The sequence below is a fragment of the Camarhynchus parvulus genome, chromosome 3 (assembly GCF_901933205.1).
Source record: "Camarhynchus parvulus chromosome 3, STF_HiC, whole genome shotgun sequence".
NCBI lineage: Eukaryota > Metazoa > Chordata > Aves > Passeriformes > Thraupidae > Camarhynchus > Camarhynchus parvulus.
This window is the reverse complement of record NC_044573.1, coordinates 102,238,721-102,259,758: the sequence shown is the minus strand read 5'-3', so window position 1 is coordinate 102,259,758 and position 21,038 is coordinate 102,238,721. Positions and strand designations below refer to the sequence as shown.

Here is a 21,038-nt window from a genome sequence, read left to right as displayed (position 1 = left end):
AAAAAATCCATAAATCTATCCTTCAGCTACCCAACTGGAAACACCCTATTGCCTACCTATCTCATTATACTGTAATGTTAGACTCAAAAAATCCCAAGAAAACAAAATAATAAGGAAAACAACTTCCTTGTAGTGGCTAATGATCTCATTAAGTACTAAAAGAAGAGCTTTCCTTGTGGGAAAAGGTTTGTTAGGGGATTTTTGAAAGAATTCTTTCCTTTAGCTAACTACAGCATATTAAGTGACTGCAAGATTGTTAACACTCAGAAACAGGGAGCAAATGTTCTTGGGAATATCTTGGGGAGATACAAAAGACTCACAGCAGTATTGAATGCAGTGAAGATTTTCACCCTTCTCTGAGGCTGGAGTTAGTTAAAATCATTTGTCCTTCTTTTCTTTAGATTTTCTAAAGATTGAAAACAGGAGAACATGAAATGTTACGAAAATTCATCCCAGGTACACAAACAATGTTTTTCAGTATTTGAAAATTACTTGCTTCTTTTGTTCACAGTCTCTTCTGCCTTTGCAAAGCATGAATAACACCCCATCTTTTATTTGTTTTCAGTTTCTCACAGAACCAGTTTGTTATGACTGCTCTCTCCTACACAAAAGCTGGTCAGGGCTTCCAAACACCCTTCTGTTTATTTATGGCAAGCTGCAGTGTAAACATTTGCTTACTACAAATCAGTGCCAGAAATTGCTAAATAAACCCACTGTTTTAACACCTTTTACCCCCGACTATATGAAAGAAAACTAAACACTTACAGTCCACATGCCTTTCTCTAGTCTGCATGTATTCATCACAGGTCAAAGCAACTTTCTCTTCTTTCAAGATAGAATGGGTACAAGCTCAGCTTCCATACTTCCTTCTTTTGCCTGACCTGGTTTAAGAGTGCAAGAGAGACTTCTGTGGGGCTGCTTTTCAATTTTTAGGGGAGGGTTTTTTTATTTTTTCTTAAAGCTCTAAGAGACATGCTGGTGATCCAATCCCCAATGCCCCTGCACAAACAGTGATGCCAGCAAAGCACACGAGCAAGAAGCTGCAGCAGGAGGGCAGAGCGATCAGGAGCACCTCAAGCCGGTACAGCTGCAGAGTTTCTTCTGTCAAAACAAGATGCATAAGGTGTCATAAACCCATTAGATGGAATTTTCTGATAAAGTCTGGTTCTTCTGACAGTTTTCAAATGTGTGTAACAGAGATAAAGAGATGGAAAATAACCTCAGCTGACAACAGATAGAGGGGCTTTTTTCCCCCTTCAAATAGAAGGTTCTGAATTTACAGTTCAAGATTTTTATTCCCTAGCCCTCCTTAGTCTGAGACACAACTTTACTTAAAGAAAAATTGCTCTTTCAAGGAAAAATACCTAAAATTAAGATATTAAATAATTTTTAATCTTTGGTCCTTAATTAGGAGCAGAAATTGAATTATAAAAATAATGGCCAAGTGTTTAGACTTCTGCGCCTTCTCCAGGTCTAAGCAAAAGAAACACTTCTGTCCACACTTTTTTCTTTCCTCCCATAGACTATACCAACTAGCTCAGAAAAAAAACCAAACAAAACAAAAAAACCACAACAATAAAGTCACAAAACTCCAAACAAACAGCAGAACCCCAGCCTTCTCTCTGATATCTTTAGATCCCTGTAGCTATATTATCACTTTTTTTTTCTTCCTTTTAGGTGTTCAGGGCTTGATCTGGTTTGCTATGGGCTACTTGGTGATCACACAGTAATCTCCCTCACTACCAGGGCCAAAGAATAAATATATTAGGAACCAAAGACATAGCCTATAAAAATTCACTCCTTGGGTTTCCCACAACAATTTTCAACACTCAAAGTACACAGGCCAGTGACAGGACAAAATGTAGAAACAATGTGTAATTCACAGACCCAACCTATGCCACTGAAGATGCTTTGACTCCTCTCCCCCTGCACGCCCCATGCTCTGCCACATAGCATTGCCCTAGAGCACAGGTGACACTTGCCACTGGTGTCATGGTACAAACCCAAAGTGACATCCCACAACAGTACCTACGACCAGACAAAATGCAGGCACTTGCTCTACTCCTCCAGCTCTGCAGTATGTGCAGAGGGAGGTGGAAGGCTGGAGGTATTTATGTCTTAAACTGCTACAAATTACAACTGACAAGGTTCTGCTACTAGAGCCTTAACTCTCCTCACCTACCCAGCAACACCACTAAAAACCAATGCAAGTCCATAGTGCAAGAGTTAGTTCTAATTAGCAAAGACAGTAAATCCAAACAGCCTGTCATAGCAGCTTTCCAGCCTTTAAGGTACAGTTGCACTATGGTGGATTGGGAAGCCTGGGGTAATGTGAACAGCTTCAAGGAATATAAACTCCACTAATTTTGTGTATGACTTGTTCTCATCTGCTGTCATTTACATCCAAAGATGTGAAGCCTGGAATCTGATGCCATTGTGCACGATGGACCTGATCAACAGGTCTTAAAGAAACTGAACTAATCTAATAAAAAGAAACAAAACAAAACAAAAAAACTAACAACCAAAAAAAAAGAAATGGCATAATTCAACCTACCTGAGGACCCAGTCACGCTGGTCCAGGAGAGCTTCCTCCTGTAATAGGTAGTCGGCCCTGGCTACCGAAACATTTTGGAGTTTGACTTATTCTCTAATGCTGAATTCCTACTTTTGTTTCACCTCCATTCATAGTTATCCTCCCTAAGTAAGCAAGCAAAGCACATCTAGTTCTTCTATTCACATTTCAGCAACATGTAAGTTTCTGCAATTCTGCGAGCGTGTTTGGAGGATGGAGCCACATACATGAAATGCAAACGGACAAGACTTCACTTGCATCGCCATCATTCAATTTCCTACACACTTTCTCTACAAGCAAAATACAGCATTTATATGCAAAAGTAACCCTAGACCACAAGAAATTCTGAGTGCACTTTAATGTAACCTCACTGAGGCTGGGAAGCCCAGCACAGCAGGGGCGTGGCACACTCTCCAGTGCACTCCATCCACAGTGCTGATGCACTAAGGCCCAGGCAGAAAGGAGTTCTGCTCCTTTCCTGTTTGTTTGTCTGAGTTTTCTACAGAAACAGAAAAAGTGAAAAAAAGGAAGTTCAGCTAAGGAATACACCAAACTCACAAAACAGGTACTTTTATCCCCACAAGAAGGCAGCACATCAGTTCAGCCTTGCTCTTGAGACCTCTCTTTTGATCTCCACAGATCACTGAAGTCAAAGTCCCAGTTCTGTTCTGAAAATATCACCGCAGTTCTTTCTTTTTCGTTGTTGTTTTATTCAACTAAAATATAGGTCACTGATTGAAAGGGGGCTTTCAAAACTAACAGAGAAAAGGCAAAAATCACCAGAGATGTATGCCCTCAAAAGGAGAACCATCTTCTTATTGCTTTAAAGACATAATTTTAATATCTATATTAGATCAGGAAAAAACTATTATTAAAGACACTGTCTTATAAAGTAGTTGTTGGGGAAAAAAACATGAAGACCAATTTTAGAAAACTTCAAAAATAAACCTGGAAAATATACATTCCACATATCCTGATGACATTTCTTCAACCACGGGTTTTTATTTGTTTTGTCTTAATAGGCCAGGTAGAGGCACAGTTTAGCTTACAAAGGGCAGCAGCCCTTTTACTTTATTTGACCTGAAGTGAAACCTGATGGAAAATGTTTCAGACATAATAAGGCCATAAGCTTGCTCACATCTTCTTCAAAATGTGTTATTAATCTAAGCAATGCTGCTTTCACTTAAGCAATCACTTTAAGAAAACAAACAAAACATACAGGACGGAAATCAAGCCTTAACAACAGTGCAGAAATGGACCTCAATAATTCTGAGATATGATACCTTCAAAACAACCCCCCCCCCCGTAATCCAAACTAGTGATGCCAAGAATTTTTTCCAATAGCTTTCTTAGGGAAGATTAGAATGAAAGGTTATTCTGGAGCCATAAGGGGTTAAAAAAATTGACGAGTTGACTACTGAGCGGAAAAATTCACGATCTTAAGATCCATCCTAAACAATCACAGCACTCAGGAAAAACACAGAAGTAAATTAGGCTCCAACATTACAACATCTATACTGTCAAATACCACCACTACATGTATCATTCCTGGAAAAACAAAGACAGATGGTTGTAGAAAAAGACACTCTTCCGAACAACCTTAACTTTCACGTACTGACGAATCAAAATATTTACAATATTTATCCCCCTACAGAGCTCATTCCCTACAATTAAAGCTCTTCTAAACTGCCACAGCATATTGCTATGGAAATTTTGGCAGAACAAATCCTTAATTTACATAAATTCTTGAGAGTAGTCCCCTAACTTCGAGGAAGAAAAATCATGCATTCTCAAATATTATTGATGTTCTGAAGCCTCTGATTTATTTTATTCATAATTGTTTACATATTTCATTGCTTTCTCATCAGAGGGAAATATCCAGCTGTCAATAGCAAGGTCAACAGCTTCCAACTGGCATGAGTGTGACAGGAATTTGCACAGCATTCACTACTGGAACGTCACTTTCTGAAACAGCATCCTTCTTGTCTCAAGCCGAAGGAGAGCTGTATTTCAAAGATCTAACAGTGGATGTAGGAGCACAGAGACCCCTTGGTACTGCCCCATTTTCCACAAGCTCTCTGCCCTGAGTGCCCTCACTGCCACTAACAGCAAGGAGCACAAAAGGTCTCCTAATTTGTGTAAACCCTTGCCCCAGCAAGGAAGATGAACATTGCAGGTCCACAGCAAGCCCAGCAGTGCTGAATCTTAGCTTAGAGCAAATTTTTATAGTTAAAATGCAATTAAAGCATGTCTGGTAAATCCTGACAGAACATTTTTCTAGCATCTAGAACACAGACTAGCAGCTGCCCAGAACCTGCCACAGCTTCTTTCTGGCCTACATTAGACATTTCCCTTTCCATAAAGGTCAGGCAGATTCAGGGTGGCTGATCCACATGGGAACACCCAGAACCAGGAATTTCAAAGCTCTCCTGGTCTCCCAGTTTAAACAGTCAAACTCCAACATAATTGCTTCATTTTCTTCTCTTGAAGCTACCTCCCAGAGCAGCCTCTAGTCACTGAAATTTCTTCAGGCTTAGCAGGAATGCCCCTCGAAAAATGGTCTCCTAAGTATGTTTCTTCTCAATTTGAAGGTTCTAACTGTTCAAAGTCCAAAATTCAATCAGGGGTAAAACCCACACATAAGACAAAATTAAAAAAAATTAAACTAAAACAATCACAAGACCCTGTGAAGGGTTTCTACTCTTTACTTATTTTCAGTAATCAGAATTTGATCCTAAAATTTCAAAAATCTCTTGGGAATAAAAGCATCCCATCTACAAGCAGACAGTCATGCAATATAGTATGCGCACGGAATGCTAGAGCAGCAGACCTCATTTTATTTCACAAGCAGTCAAAAAGCCATCACAGTCAGAACACAAAGAAATGAGGGTTTAGAAATCACTATGTCAAGGATCCTGTCTTTCACTACTAAGTATAAGCATCAAATAATTCAACAAATTTGAGGGGATATACTACTTCTACCAGCTAGTAATATGAGGGTGGGGTTGGGCTTTTTTTGTGTGTGGAATAAACTGTAAAAAATTAAAAATTAGGTTTCTAAAAATTCAATAATTTCTTAGGAAAATCTTACAATTTTTAGCTTTTTGGCTAAAATTTGTTCCTCTACCTCCAAAGAAGAGAGATTGAAAAAATTCAAACATAAGACTCTCTCCACTTCTACAATCAGAATAGTCAGAGTAATGGAAGTCCTAAGAGCAGAGAACACTGGCAAGTATCATATGAAAGTCTTAGACAGATGAGAAATATGAAGGATAATTCTTTTTTTCAATAAAAGAATTAAAATGAGACAAATATGTGGTTGCTGTAGCTACGTATAATTACACTGCATGATATTTTTGTTTTGCTAGTTTTTCCCAATAACTGTCATCTGTTCTCACACAAGTGATTAAATTAATTTCATTTTTCACTTAATCCAATTTCCACTTCTAGTTCAATTTATAATCATCACTTCCCCATGCTAGTGTGGCATTAAATCACCGTCATTCTTGACCATTAAGCACATCATATTCCAGTCAGCAGAATCAATCAAAAATACCACAGCAGTGCCATGGATTTCTTATTAAATACATTCCTTTTTGGTGCTTTGTAGAAGCTGATCATCAGTGTCAGAAGCTGTTACACCAAGTTCTGACTTTTCAGACAAAAGAAATATATTCTGAATCAAAAACAGACAACAAAAAAGTCCTTTTTTTAAATGAACACAGCATTTTCTCTGTTCAAATTGCACTTACTTTACTTTGTAAGTGCCCACTGAAGAAATGACCCATGCCAGCATAAATTTCCATCTGCTACTGATGTTGTAACCATACTTCTCCTTACTGTAAAATCAAGAGTTACTGCTCTCCTTAATAAAAAGAAAGGGAAAAAAACCAAAACAAAACCATCTCCCTTGATGCTACTCAAATTTCTTTGTATGTTCAAATTCAAATCCTGGGTGAAATTCACTTACACAATCGGCAATACACAGACTTTTCAACAGAAGTTGCCATCTTAAACACAGTTGTTCATGTCCTGTTTTAAAAAGAAGACAAGACTGAAGAAAGATTACAACTCCACTAGAAGATCAGAAGGAATCTCATAATTCCTGTCCAAGGCAAGATTCTACACTATTTTTTCAGAGTCAGTTTGAAGCACAGTCACTTCCAAGCTCTCTTTCATAAAAATACATCCATAAATTAAGTTTCTGCTTTGTCATCTTTACTTTTAAAATATTCCATTGTATTCTGACAGTAAAACAGTGGTTAATTTCATCTTGCATGTGGTTTGTGCTGAGCTACAAAGCGTTAAATAAAGAACACTTCAATTTCCATATTAAAATTCCCTTCCCTAACAGCATTTTCTCCCGTTATTGAATGAAAGGTACACCTGCCAATCTAACTGGAGCATTTTCAAAGAAACCCCAAGGCAACTTCTTTCCCTCTTGACATATTAGGAGTACAATCTTTGCCCCATCTGCCAATTCAATAGCTGCCCAAATGTACATTTTGTCCATGCATGCCCATACAGGAATTAACAGGGCCTTTTGTTGCTCATATGTACAGTATAACACAGTATTTTTATAAACATTGTAGACACCTAAAAAAATTAAAAATCTTGTGCTTAGGAGATGTTAATTGGTACAACTGCATTATTTTTAGTGTCCTACAAATCAAGAGCTTATTATTCTCTAACAGTTTCTGAGAATACCCATACCTAGCATAGTACTTTGTACATAATAACTGTAAAGTGCTTTGTGTCAAATGTGTCACAGTGTCAAATTATTCACAGTCTGAAAAACAGGCAAAAGATTAAAGGAGTTTTTCTGGAGCACTTTCAAAGTAAAGAAAAAATTTCTCAGTAATCATCTGTAAACTTGAATAATACAAGGAGATGTGACTGAGTAGCTACATATATATGGGTGGCTTTTTAAGCATCTGGTTAACTGTATTACTTAGTCAGCACATCACTGGATTTCTGTAGGATCTATTTAAACAAAAAATACGGTTTTCAGATAAAAACTCTGAAGAATTGAACACGCCTCAGCAGTCTTGCTCCTGCCAACTGCTTTATGGAGGCAGATCCCAGAATCAACAGGAATTGGCAGGGCTCCAGTAATCCTTTACCCTATGTGCTACAGTTAACAGGATTGTGGCCTCTGGGTCTGCTCCTGGTCTTTTCACGACTGAGCAAATGCTGCCATGAACATTTACTCAAACAAGACTAACCCCAACTTTCTTTTGAAACGTTTGCAAGATACTTTCCTAGACCTACAAAACTGGAAAAAATTCGTGACAAGCTTTAAAAACTACAGTCACGCGATTTGCCATGATCAACGTCTGTAGCTTATTTCCCCGTGGTAAGACTTACACCGTAATTCCGTTTCTTTCCCATTTTACTGCGGTGTCTGGGGCCAAGCACGCTGCTTCCCCGCGTTCGGTGTGACAGCCACGGCTCAGCTGCCACCCCGACCCCGCTCGCTCCGCGGGCGGAACCCACCCCGCGCCCATGGCCTGGGAGAGCGGCAGCAACGAGCTGAGCAACCTGCAACCCGCGGCATCGGCAGAATTGCTCCCGATCGACTGAACTCGAAATTTCCTGCCGGGAACCGAATCTTTCCCCACCATCAGCTGCAACCACCCGAGCAGCACCTTTTCATTCGCGAGGGCTGCAGATCCAATGTTCCAGCAATCAGGGTGCCTGGATCATTTGCAGCTGCGAGCTCCCGCATATTTAAACGCCAGAGAGGAGCAAGAGCTTGATTTTTGTCAGTCAAACGAGCAGCTTCGAGTGCCGGCACACGAGAGCGCAGTTCGCGCGAAGCGCCGAGCCGCCTCGCAGCGCCCGTGTCGCGGCGGCAGAGCCATCCATGTTTCACCGAGCCGCCGCCAGCCCGGCACCTGCAGCACGTCCCCGCACAACCCCGCGGGAGCGGCACTCACGGCGTCCCGGAGCCACCCCGGCTCGGGCTCATCCTCCCCCCACGGCCGCTCCCCGCCGCCTCCTACGCGGAGCCGAGGGCCGGCGGGAGCGCCGCTCGCTGCCCGGGGGCGCCCCGGCGGCCGGAGCGGCCGCTTGACCCGTCTCCCTGGCAACAGGGACACTCGCCCTTGCCACCCCCTGCTCCCCAGCGGAGCCCTCTTCCCCAGCGCAGCGGGGCTGAGCGCCCGGGGCCGCAGGGCACGACCGGCGGCCGCCCCCCGCCCCGGTCCCGGTTAGGTAACGGGGGCGCCGCCGCGGGCCCGGCCGCTCGCTCACCTCGGGCAGGTGCCGGGGCCGCGCACGGCGGTGGCGGCGCCGCCTCTCCTCTCCTCTCCGCCCCGCACCCTGCGCTCCGACGGCAGCGGGGGGACGAGCTGCGGGCCACCAGCTCCCGCGCCGCAGAGCCGCCGTCCCGGCTGTGCCGCTCCGGTGCCCGAGCAGGAGGAGCTTCCCCGCCCCGCCCAGTGCGCAGCGGCGGCCCGGGAGGGCCGCACCTGCCGGAGGAGGAGGGAGAGACGGTGTGTCGGCTGCTCTTGGGGCCGTGGAGGGCCGCCCGCGCAGCCCGCGGTGGCCCCGTGAGGTGAGGGCCCCCGCGCTGCTCACCCGCCGGGGCCACGGCCCTGCGGGAGCGCTGGGGGGAAAAGGCCTGGTTGAGTGAGCCCTTTAAGTAGCGCTAAGTTCGTAGGAAGAGCACCTGCGAGGCGGCATGACGACGGCGTCAGGAGGGCTGTCAGAGGGCTCTTTGGAAAGGAAGATTTTGGGCCAGGGATACGGCTGGAAAGGATGAGGTCTCTGCAGGGTCAGGATTAGAGCACTGCATCCTAGGATATTAAGGCATCACGGATTTATCATCCTGTTATGGGGTTTAATGTGAATTTTTAAAAATCTTAAGTGCAAAAGTGAGGAGGAATATCTGTTTGAGATACAAGTGCTGCACCATTGTGTATTTTTCCAAATGCCATCTTTGCAGAGACACAGGACTCAGTGAAGCTCAGTAACAATGCTGTTTTTTCAGCCTCGCCTCGTGAAACTGACAGGTGGTGAGGACTTTTCTTCTAGCACCCTCTAACTGATCCCATGGTTATGAACAACATTCAGGGAAATTAAAAAATAACTATGATGATTTGCAATCCACTCATAATCAGCAAAATTGGAACGTGCTTTAATATATAGGAGAAAATACGATTTTGAGAATTGCACAGAGCACCTTTACTTTTGAGCAGTTTTCGTCTTGCTGCTGGATTTTCTTAGGAGTTTAGTTTCTGTTTTCTGATCTGTGAAGTTAATGCAAAACCAGTAGATCCTAAAAATCTCTGCCTCCATCTCCAACATACCTCCATATTATATTTTACATACATGTCACATCAGAGGAGTTCAAGTCTTTTTCAGATGATAATTCCTTGAGACACTTTTACAGCATGTGGGCCTTCAGTTAAGCCTACTGACAGAAGAGTTATTCTGTTGTAAGGTGTTTGTGAAAGGTATCTAGAAATGCCCCAATTCCTCATCTGCAGAGCAGACTAACATCTGGAAAGTTAGTTCAGAAAGTGCACCAGATGCAATCTATGGAGTGTTTTGGGTAGTAATGCAAAGCTTCCCCAAGTCAAGGGTCAAGCAGCTTGGTCCTTTGCAGTGCAATACCAGGCAAAGGCCCTTTTTTGTTACAAAACAGAGGCATAAAGGCAAGGCCAGTGCTTCATTAGAACCTGTTAATTCATGTGCAACACAAAACTGTTATGGCTACAGTACCTTTCCTTGATTGCATCCAAGTGGGTTTCAAATGTCCCCAGAGAGGGATACTGCTTGACCTCCCTAGGCAGACTCCTACAGGGCTCTGCCACCTTCAGTGTAAAGTTCTTCCTCTTGCTGAGGTAGAACTTCTTGTGTTTTGGTTTGTGGTCACTGCTCCTTGTCCTGTGGATGGACACCACTGAAAGGAGTCTGGCAATACATCATGTAAAATATTACTAAAGTCAGAGATTGGCAATGATTTTTTTGTAAAATTCTCTATTCTGGAAATAGATAATGAAAAGCTTTTTTATCTTACTCCTATTCCCAGCTCTAGAGAAAGACTGCAGATGTTTGATGATCCCATACACAAGACACGTGTAAATGTGAAATGCTCCAAAGAAATACCTGAAAACAACAAAAATGAAGCCTACCAGATCTTGGAACAAGGTGCAGCAAAAAAATCTATTGCTATTACATGAATGCATATTCCAGTTGATCCTGTTTTTCCTTTACCATTTGTAGGAAAGTAACTCAAGCAGATGAACAAGAGCTTGTTAGAACTGGGACTATAAACTTGCAAGAGGTAAAAACACTTCAGTTTGGGGCAGTTGATAAAAGAGTTTATGAAGCTGGAAATACCAAGTGATCTATCCTGAACCATGAAAGACTTACTGCTGCTCTTGTGGAAGAAGACACAGAAGACATCCTAAGAGGATCCTTCAAGACTCTAAGAGAACAAAAAGGACATCACTAATAGCCAGAGTTTCTCCCACATCTATAAATCCCAAGGGAAAACAGAGTACAGTGGAGTATGCTCACAGAGCAAAGAACATGATGAAACCTTAAGTTAACCAGCAGCTGCCCAAAGGAGCTGTTATTGAGGAAGATCCTGAAGAGATTAAGCACCTGAAAGGACACCTCATTGCTGCACAAGAGTAAAATGGAATCTGTATTTTCATTCATGTAGCCCTTAAAAGGAAAGCTGAAAGTTTGGGAAGAATAAATTACAGAAGATATTGAGATAACGGGCACCATGCAAAAAGTAGTGAAAACAATCACTAAACCATTCGGAATTAATAAAAGCAATGAAACAATGAAAACAGATCTGCAACTCAAGAAGAAATAACTGAAATTAAGCACAGACAGATCTGCAAGAAACCAAGATTTCTCTAGCTCAGAAAGAATATATGGTTTCAGTTCTGAATACAAAAAAACTTCATGGCACAGCTAGCCATTTGGTCAGTACTGTTAAGATAAATCATGTTTTGCTTACAAAACTGTATCATAAGAGAGCTGTTGATAGCAGTGCTATCATCCAAATAGATTTGCAGGAGAAATTCATGTTCTGGTCAATAAAGTACAAGACTCAGTTAGTGAGAACTATCTGAAGCAGCAACAGATGTTGACATCTTATGCATAATTTATAGGTGTCCTCCTATCTATCAGTTGTTCAGCAGATAATGTATTTGCACTAGTTGTATCAAGGTCTTTTAGCTCTGTTAAAAATTGCTGACCACTGAACTTTCTCAAGTGTCTGAAAATGTGTAACAAAATAGGACTGTGCTATTTGCTAGTAAAGCTGAGCCATTCAGTCAAGTTGATTGAGAAGCAAATATCTGGATCAGCAGGAGCATTAAATATCTTGACAGCAATGGTAGAAATTGTCCTGGAACTAAACTGTTTGTTTCAGAATAACATAAGGAAATTTTCTGGTTGATGAGATCCAGGACCATAAAAACAATTAATATCTTCTTAGGAGATCTTTGTCTCACTCTGAAAAATTACAGAAACAGCCAGTGGTTTTTTTGGTTTTTTTTTTTTTCTCAGATGCAAAGTACTGTGGGAATTTAGGAGAAGTGGAAATGGAAAAGTGTGTATATACAAAGAATGCAAATGAATTAGTGTCCTCACTTTAAAGCCAGCTGAACCTGTTGGCACAGGAGATGCAGAAGAACTCTAGCTTGTATCCTGCCAAAAAATGTAAGTTTGATGACTACCATCACTGCTGGGCAAGAAAATGTTTATCTGGAAACTACTGACCTAGCCAATAGTAAAACTTCTGCTTCAAAACAAATTTATTGCATCTCTGGATAATTTCTTTCAAAAGCTCAAGGACATAAATGGTAGTTTATGGCCATATGTTTCGTGGACATGAAAGAAGATGCTGGCGGAATCCATAGTCTGTTCTCAGTAACTTCTTAGCAATCTAAAAAATGCATCTCAGGATACTGGTAAATGGAGGGAATTTAAAACTGCTCAGATAGTCAGCTTTATGGATCAGTAACAGTCCTTCTTCAGCAACAAGAAACAGCAGCTTCACTGTTTGCAGTAGAGAACAGAAGGTTTATGATTGAGATCTGTATTTTTTATTAGATATTTTGTTCTGCATTAAGATTTCAGTAGATGCAGTTTGGAACTACTGCACAGTGCGAACATATCCTACAATACATTTTATCATATGCATATCAAGAATACAAATAGTTGTGTTCAAAGATCCTTGACATACTGCTGGAACTAAAACAAACTTATTGCCAATTTTAAAAGCATTGGAATTCACCCGTGAGAGCTACAAACCAATGGCCTATACTGACCTTAAAAAAGGAGAGAGTATGTCATGGTGCTGCCAGCTAGGTCCAGGGTCCACATCCCTGCTCTCATTTAGAGGCCTGCCTGAATAACTCCTAAAAACAAGGTCTTCTTATCGATTTCCAGTTTGTGCTCACTAAAAGCCAGTCAATAAGTAAGAACTTATTCAATGAATGGAATTGTCCTATGGCAATCGAAAGCTGGGAGCTAGACAGCAAGCAATGCTGTGCAATGGGGAGATGCAATGGATTTATTTATTATATACAACTTCTCTCAAGAACAACAGTGAATTATGACTTGCAGCATTTACTGTCAAAGAGACAGAAAAATTATCATTAAATAAAGGCTCGTAAAGCTCTTTTACTCTCTCTCTCTAAAAGCTTATATTGCCACAAATATGCTCTCTTATATATTTTTTAGAAGACTGACTTCAGAGATTGGCATCAGTGTAATTTTTTTATCACTGCAACATATGGCAGTCTTCCCTGCTGCCAAAACATGGCCATGTTTCAGCCTCGGGGTACAGCTGGCTTGAACTTAAAACTGAGACTGCTTTCAAACATAAATACAGTATTTTGTGTTACCCCCTCAGACACTATGAAGAAAAGTAAATATAAAATTTCTGTTGCTGGAACCTCTATGAACACTACAGTGCCTTGGGATTCCAGCCACCCTAGGAAGTAATTTTTCTTTATAGTTTTTGGATAACATCTAAAATTATTAACAGTCACTGTGTCAGCATCATGTTTCACTCGGCTATCTGTACTGAAAACTTCTGCAGTTCAGATTCCAGTATGGGTTCACAAGATTCTCATGGTGATTTATGATGAGTTCCCCACATAGCCACAAGTTACAGCAATCTCTGATCATATACAATCAATGTTTGTGTAAACCTTCTCTTCAGAGATTTTTTACAACTCATCTGTACTTAACCCATCATTTCCTCTTACAGTGCTCTTCCTGAGTTGCAAAGCTGAATGTAAACCTGCTGTACAGGTGGTGCATGTTATCTCAATGTTCCGAAAATTAGCCAGATAAACACAGGCATTTCATGGTTACATCTGAAAGTATACCCAGCACCACTATTTTGATTAAAAACACAAAAACATCAAACACTACATTATGTTCTGTGCAGTTCTCTAAGCTGAACATTTTCTAGGTTACATGTCAGTACCACAAACATCAAATGTCAGTACCACAAATAAATGTTCCTAAAAAACCAGAATAAAAGTCCTTAAAAAAGGAATGAAACATAGTATCTGCAATCCCACCCTCTATTCTCATCGCAACTGGAGCTAGAAGAAAACCCCTAAGTGCCTCGGGTTTTCTGCTTGTTGATGGAGCTGACAAACACAAACTACATGAGAGCATCTGCATAAAAGAAGCCTGGTAAAAGAAAATTAAAAACAGATAAGGGCAAAAGAAAATTAAAAGAGGTAAGGGAGTAACTATTCCCCTATCAGTAGAAGCTATATAAATAGTAGTGTTAGCTGTAACATTGAAGTTGTCTAGGTTACTGCTTTGACCTGGTTCTTTCATTTGGAACAGATTTAGTCACATGAGGTGACATCCCCTACAGGAGGAAAGAAACTTCCTGACAGGTAGCAGGGTGTGTAAGGTCCTGCTTGAACCTTGCAATGCTTCCTCTGCTACATATGTTTTTCTGAATACAACCCTGGATGCAGCCCTTAACATTTACAGAAAGGGAAAAAGGAAATGGAGGTTAGACAGGAAACTAAAAAACCAGTTCTCTAAGCAACTTGTGTAATACTTTTGGTAGGTAAATTGCTGGCCACTGAATGTTAACAATTTTCTTATTCCTCCATCTCCCTTTCCCAGATCCCCCTATTCCCAAAGAACAGTTGAACATGGTTCAGCCTGAGGCTGCTTTAAACAAAATCATTCTCAACTTCTAAACTGTTGAAATCAAAATAGTCTGGCACATTGGATGTGATACTCCACAGATTTTATTTCTGTGAAGTAGGAGGTGTGTTTCTAACATCAAGGAAACATTTTTACTGCCAGTACTCTGAAAATGTAGCTGCTCCATTCAGCATTTGGCTGCTGAAAGAACATCAGGCTGGAGACTCGGATGTGTGAAAACCTCTATGATGAAAGGGATCAGGTGAACGGGATCATGACATGGCTGCAAAAGAAGAGTATGGATAGAACCTGGGGTCAGGAAGAGGGAGAAAGACCATGCACTCCTGCAGGGTTTTTACACTGTGATGAGCTTGTATATGTAGCACTTTATGGAGCCTGTTGCAAGCCTTGGCACTGCCACTCTACTAACAAAAGCGTAGGCCTTTGTCTAGAGCACTCTGCATGTCTTTGTTTTCAAAACCACTGAGTTTTTATTTTCTTTTTTTAATATTGGACTTCTGCTTGTATAGCAGTGCCTTTAGATTACTCTTCCTTCAGCCTTTTCTTACATTCAGGTCCTTTCTGCAATGGAAAGTAGAATGGGCATACTGAAGATCTAAAAGAATGACTGAATGTTTGCTTCACTTTTAATTCTAGGACAATTAGACAACCAGTCCTCCTCCTCATAAGAGGGAGGGTGCAGGTGTTAGAAATCTGCAGGGAGAGGGAGAGCTCATAAAAGTAATTTATTGAGCTTAGTCTGTCTGCAGAACCAAAGGATTTTCTATCATCCCTTCCACAACTACAGCTGTCAGAGCTGACCTCGCTATGCTAACTATGCACAGCAGTAACTCCTTCCTCATGCAGTTAAAAAAAGTTAACTGTTTAATCATAAAACTCTCACAGTTTCTAACCTCTGAAGATGAAAAGAATAAGAAGAGCCAGTAGGTACACATTAGAAACACAACACGGGAGAGTAAGGATGTGTAGTTTCCTCTACCTGGGACTATTTCCAGGCACCATCCTGAGAACAGTTGATTCCATATCTGATCAAGGACTTGCAGTATTTCCCCATGCAAAAGCACCTGCAGAAATCAGTTGTTTTAGGCTGTTACTCACAGCACTTACAATTTGAGGTTTATTACTTTCTAGGTTGTTTGAGCAAATGTTACCAGCCTTTTATCCTTCTCAGTATGTGTTCTAACATTTCTCTGTGGTTTTTAGGGCATTATTGAAGGTTCTGTATGGCTTCATGTTGTCAAGAGCATGAATTCATAGACAGTGGCAGGAAGGGCTAGGTAGATATCCAAAATAATGAAATTCTGTAGATACCAGCAATACAAGGTCACAGCTTACTCAGCTCCTCAGTGTCTGAACAAAGACCCCTGCAGCTCTGTCAGGATTTGTGCACTGGAAGCGGAAGATATTCTAGTCAACACATTCACAGAATAGATGAGTCCACTCACAGTGGTACTTGGGTAATATGAACACCTTAGTTCTGAAAGCCTCTTATTTTCATGTGCATGACTGGTGCTGTTAAATCAGTGGAGGAAGAACTTTCTTAGTCATACTGGTGGCAGAATAGTGACTACACATATTCAGACCAAAGATTCACCTAACACAGTGTAACTGAACCCTCAAAGGTTGACATTCCAATCCTTAACTCCTTAGTTAAGGAACAGTAGAAATCACGAATAGTTTCCTGAAAGAAATCTTGAGGAAGATATATGTGCTATGCTTCTTACCTTCTTAAACAAGGGGTATCTGAAAAAAAAATAGAATGAAAGAAAATCAAGTGAGAGGTTTTCTGCACAGTCAGTAGGTTGAGCTGGCTTACATGCAGGCAGAGGAGCCCTTCTTACCAAGGGGGCTGAGGGGTGGCTACTGGCAAAAGATTCTCCCTTAGAGACAATGCACTGTTAGACTGCAGACTTAAATTGCTTCTGGTAAACACACAAAAAAGATGTTTGAAAGTAATTTCAGGATGATGGATTCCACTCTGGGAAGCAGGCACTTGTCTTCTCAAGTAGACAGAAAGTCATAATGGTGCAGGAGACACTAAAAGGCAGATTGCAACTAATTTTCACGAGATGCACTTCTGACTTGTGAAAAGTCTAAATCCTATTTAAGGTTACTAGGAATGACAGCCTACTTCCAAGTATAGTCAAATATCGTTTTGTTGGGGTTTTTAAAATTTATTTTATCCAAAACAACTGAAGTCACTGCCCAATCATTCACCAGAATGAGAGGCATGGAGTGGAAGTTGAATAATCTGGTCTGAAATCAGGATGGTTGGGTGTTGTCTGGGGAATCACTCTGTAGATCTGAGATGAAGATACAAAAAGCAGCATGGAGGGAGACAGGTTATTGAATCATTAAATGAAAAATCAGGGTTGTGACAGCAAGGGTTATAGATGACAACAGCCCCTCCTGACCACAAAAGCAACAACAGCATACAATTGTGTGTCTGTGTACATGTGTGTGTGAATGTTGCCTGGTAGGCCTGACACTGAACATGGAAACCGTCTCCTGTTTCCTGCTGTGCCCAGACAAAAAAGGGTTTATGTATACAGTCTGGAAGGAGCAGAACTCAAATGAGCAAGATGCCTTCAGAAGAGTCGTTGAAGCCATCTTCTGTGGGAAGCCATCCCATCTTCCAGTGGGAAAAACCTGCAAAATCAGAAACATCAGATAAAATTTTATCATTAAACCAAATATTGTTTCCATTTAAGTCCCAGTCTACGGGGGCAGTTAAGAAAACATATGTATGGTCACCTCTGGCAAACACACTAAATACATTAATAAAATGCTAAATTGTAAAAAGTATCAAAATTTAAACCTTTCAGATTTCCCCTATTATTAGGAAACAGGAACACATTTTATGAATTTTTCATAATTTTTCATATTAGCTCTTATACATTTGCTGGCTATACTTTAGCCTTTTACTCTCTATTTTCAATTTATACACTGCACTACAAAAAAAGTCACCCCACACCTTATTTATGGCTCAGAAAGACAAAGCATCTGAAAAAAATGATTTAATTTTAGCAAAAATGTGACTGTTCTTTTAAAATATTGCAGTGTTACTTTCCACTCCATTTTTCAGAGCCTGAAATACACGTGAATCACTAGAAAGAACAAAAGGCAGTGGCTGAAATAGCCCATCCATTAAAAAGAGAAGAATGTATCTTGCTTTGTTACTGAGAGCTGCAACAGCTTGTGGAGATCACTGGTATATGCATTTCAGCACTTGAAGAGAGAGAGAGAACAGATTCTGAAATCGATGCTGTTCTGTCTCCCATGTGAAGAGGCTGTAGTTCTGCTTCTTGACCCCCTGTCCAAAAAACAGTGTAGTCCATCCACAGGGGTGTCATAAAAAACTGAAATCACTTCATTGTTGTAGCAATGAACCACTACAAGATGACACACATTTTCCAAGCAGATTAAAGTATTAGACAAGAACAAAGAACTTAGCATGTTTCCTCTGATGTATGAACAAAAACTGAAAGACTACAGGAGCAGCTTGCAGAAATCTAAAAATCTCAATTGTTCATGGGGTGAGAGGTGAATTTCCTTATGCTGCAAAGAGAGATGCCCTGCAGGGATCATTTCTACAGTCTGACAGGAGATTTGACACCAGGATGGAACTGGCCCATGTCACAATCCATTGATGAGAGTCTGGCAGTACTTCTGACAAGAAAAGCTTTGCTGCCATAATTCAGACAGGCCATCAACAGACATTTCTTCTGGAGTAACCCAGTGTACTGAATTATTTAAAGTCTCTGTCATCCACAGGCTGAGACCTGCTACTTGTAGGTACAGCAGGGAACCTCCTCTTCCAGCAGTTCTTATATGCTGACACCTAATCCCACAGAAAGTTACAAAAATCTCTCTGAGCACCTAACTTCTACCAACTTTGTGCATGTGAAATTTGTCATGTTATCACTCATCATATATCCTGTAGAGAATTCCTTAATTTATATTAGAAAAACATGAGACATTCTGACAAACTGTTTATCAACTGAAGAAAACATGACCATTTTCAGCATTTTCTAGCCAAAAAAGTACCATAGTACCTACAGAGTTCCTGAATTAATGCTTGAGAACACTGGTTTTGTATTTTATTATGCATACAGGAAAGTGTGGTAGCTTCACCATGATCACAAAGACATCTTACATAAAGAAAGAACTCTGCCTTCAAGGAGTCTCAGTAAATCTACATTAAAATGCTGGAGCTTTGAAGCTTAATCCTGTCCTTATTATACAATCTAAAAATGAACTTTTAGTATATAGAGGTAGTACTTTAAATATTTGGGGACCTCTTTAATGGTCTATTTTAGTAGCCCCCAGAGCAACCTGACACTTGCATACTTAACCACTGTATCTCTTTATATAATTAGTAATTGTAACTGTTTACATCTGTGTCCCACATGCTGCCCCTAGATTTTTGACGCTGTGGGAAGAAGAGGCACACAAAAGGGCTCTCTAACTTCAGTAACTATTTCCACTTGAACTCTAATACTGGTAGTCATGTGTTGGTATCATTGAAACCTTTTCTTGTCCTTTAATGCATTTCCTACCAGCACAATTTGGATATGTAATCACTCAGGTAAATGGGGATACACACAAATGAAAATGCTCAGAAGAACTGTAGGAAGCATGTAATTAATTTTTTGTATTATTGTACATAGGTTGCAGCGTGTTGCAATATATGCCAATTACCATTGAGCATACATAGATTATTAGGGAATAATGCAAAATTTACTACAACAATGCAGCATTATTTGTCTTAACTATATCCTTCTCTGTGACATACATTTATGGGTACTACTGCATTAGATGTAGACCAAATCCTTTGTAGTGGACATAATTCCTGTTACAACACTGCTACAATAGTCCATACTGCTATAGTCCTAAATCAAATAAAATGTAATATTTTATGGTAAATAAAGTAGATAATAAAAGTAGATAATAAATCTATTTTCCCCAATCATCAATACTGAATACATGTTATCTAAAACTGTGTCTCTAACAGGGACACGGTATTTCACAGTGAGGGGTAAAAGAAACAAAACCCATGTAGTAGACAGAACATAAATTATGAAAAATCTTCCTTTGTGGATTTCCTTTCTGACACTCCAAATTTTAAGAATTTTTGATTTATTTCAAATGAAGAATTTGTGTCTAGAATTTTTGTCTAGAGCTTTGGATTCTTTCCCAATATTTTCATTCTTATTTATCCTGTTCTGTATAAATGTTATTGAAGTCAATAGGATTTTATCTGTTTTATATGTTTTAAGATCAGTTCCTAAACTTAGAGTTTAGAATAAAGTTATTTCAACCAGAAATTTAAGGAAAAATTGTGCTTAAATCAGCCAGACTTTAATATTGTAACTCTACTGGAGACTGCACATCTCAGAATATTCATTTGTTTCTTGGACTAAATGTTAAATGAATTTAATGTATTTCTCCAGTCTTCTGGTAACGCAATTTTGCACATCCATCTTTACTTCAAGGCCTTTAATTAAAGGTTGTAGGTTGTAATCCTATGGTCACATTTTCTTTGCTCTGCAGTCTGGTATCTTCCCCTGATAGAATCCTCTTCCAGAATTAGTGTAGATATACTTGCTTTTTAGAAATTAGAGGACTTGCAATGGCTTGTGGAAGCCACCAAGAAAGAAATGTAATCTCAGTATGGTATTCCTTGAACATCTGCAAAGAATCCTTTGCATGTGTCAGGCAGATTTTTAGCTACTGCATCTAAAAAAATACAGGTATAGGACATGGATTCAAATGCTACTTACCCAGCATAACACCGATTAAGCCACTGAGCTATTAAACCACACTGTAACTTCTCCAGCTTCTTAAGATCTATATATAAGCCTTCTTTAGGACTGAGATATATATAAAATGGTTTTAGTAGTGTTCACTGAGGTCATTTTGGCTTTCCTGTTCTACACAAAATTTGGCTCCCCACAGGTAAATAAAAGACTTGAGTTTTTCATGTAATTCACACCTACAAATACCCAATTTGTAAATTGCAGATGGATGCAATTAAAGTGTAAAATGAATAAATAAAACTGGTTCTGCAACTACTTATAAAAGCATGGAAAATCAACTTGATACATCAAGTCACAGACAATACAACTAAATTATAAAGTTATGTATACAAAAATGCATCACTCCTGTGTAAATATGTATGTATAATCATAAATTAAAACCATATAAATAAGACTAGAAATATCCTTTGGGGGTGGAAAAATATTACATTATTGTAGAAGAGCATCTTGCCAGCACACTTAGGTTA

At 40.1% G+C, this 21,038-nt stretch overlaps 1 protein-coding gene and 1 pseudogene across 1 annotated transcript in view; one reads left to right on the top strand and one right to left on the bottom strand.

Moving 5' to 3' along the window:
- KLHL32 (kelch like family member 32) overlaps positions 1–8,981 on the bottom strand; it is a 119,716-nt gene extending 110,735 nt beyond the window's left edge. The window contains exon 1 of the mRNA XM_030945382.1: positions 8,828–8,981. The gene's annotated coding sequence lies outside the window, so the exon portion shown is untranslated. The remainder of the gene's footprint in view (positions 1–8,827) is intronic.
- On the top strand, positions 4,489–12,437 carry LOC115901812 (annotated as a pseudogene).
- The last annotated feature ends 8,601 nt before the right edge of the window (positions 12,438–21,038 follow it).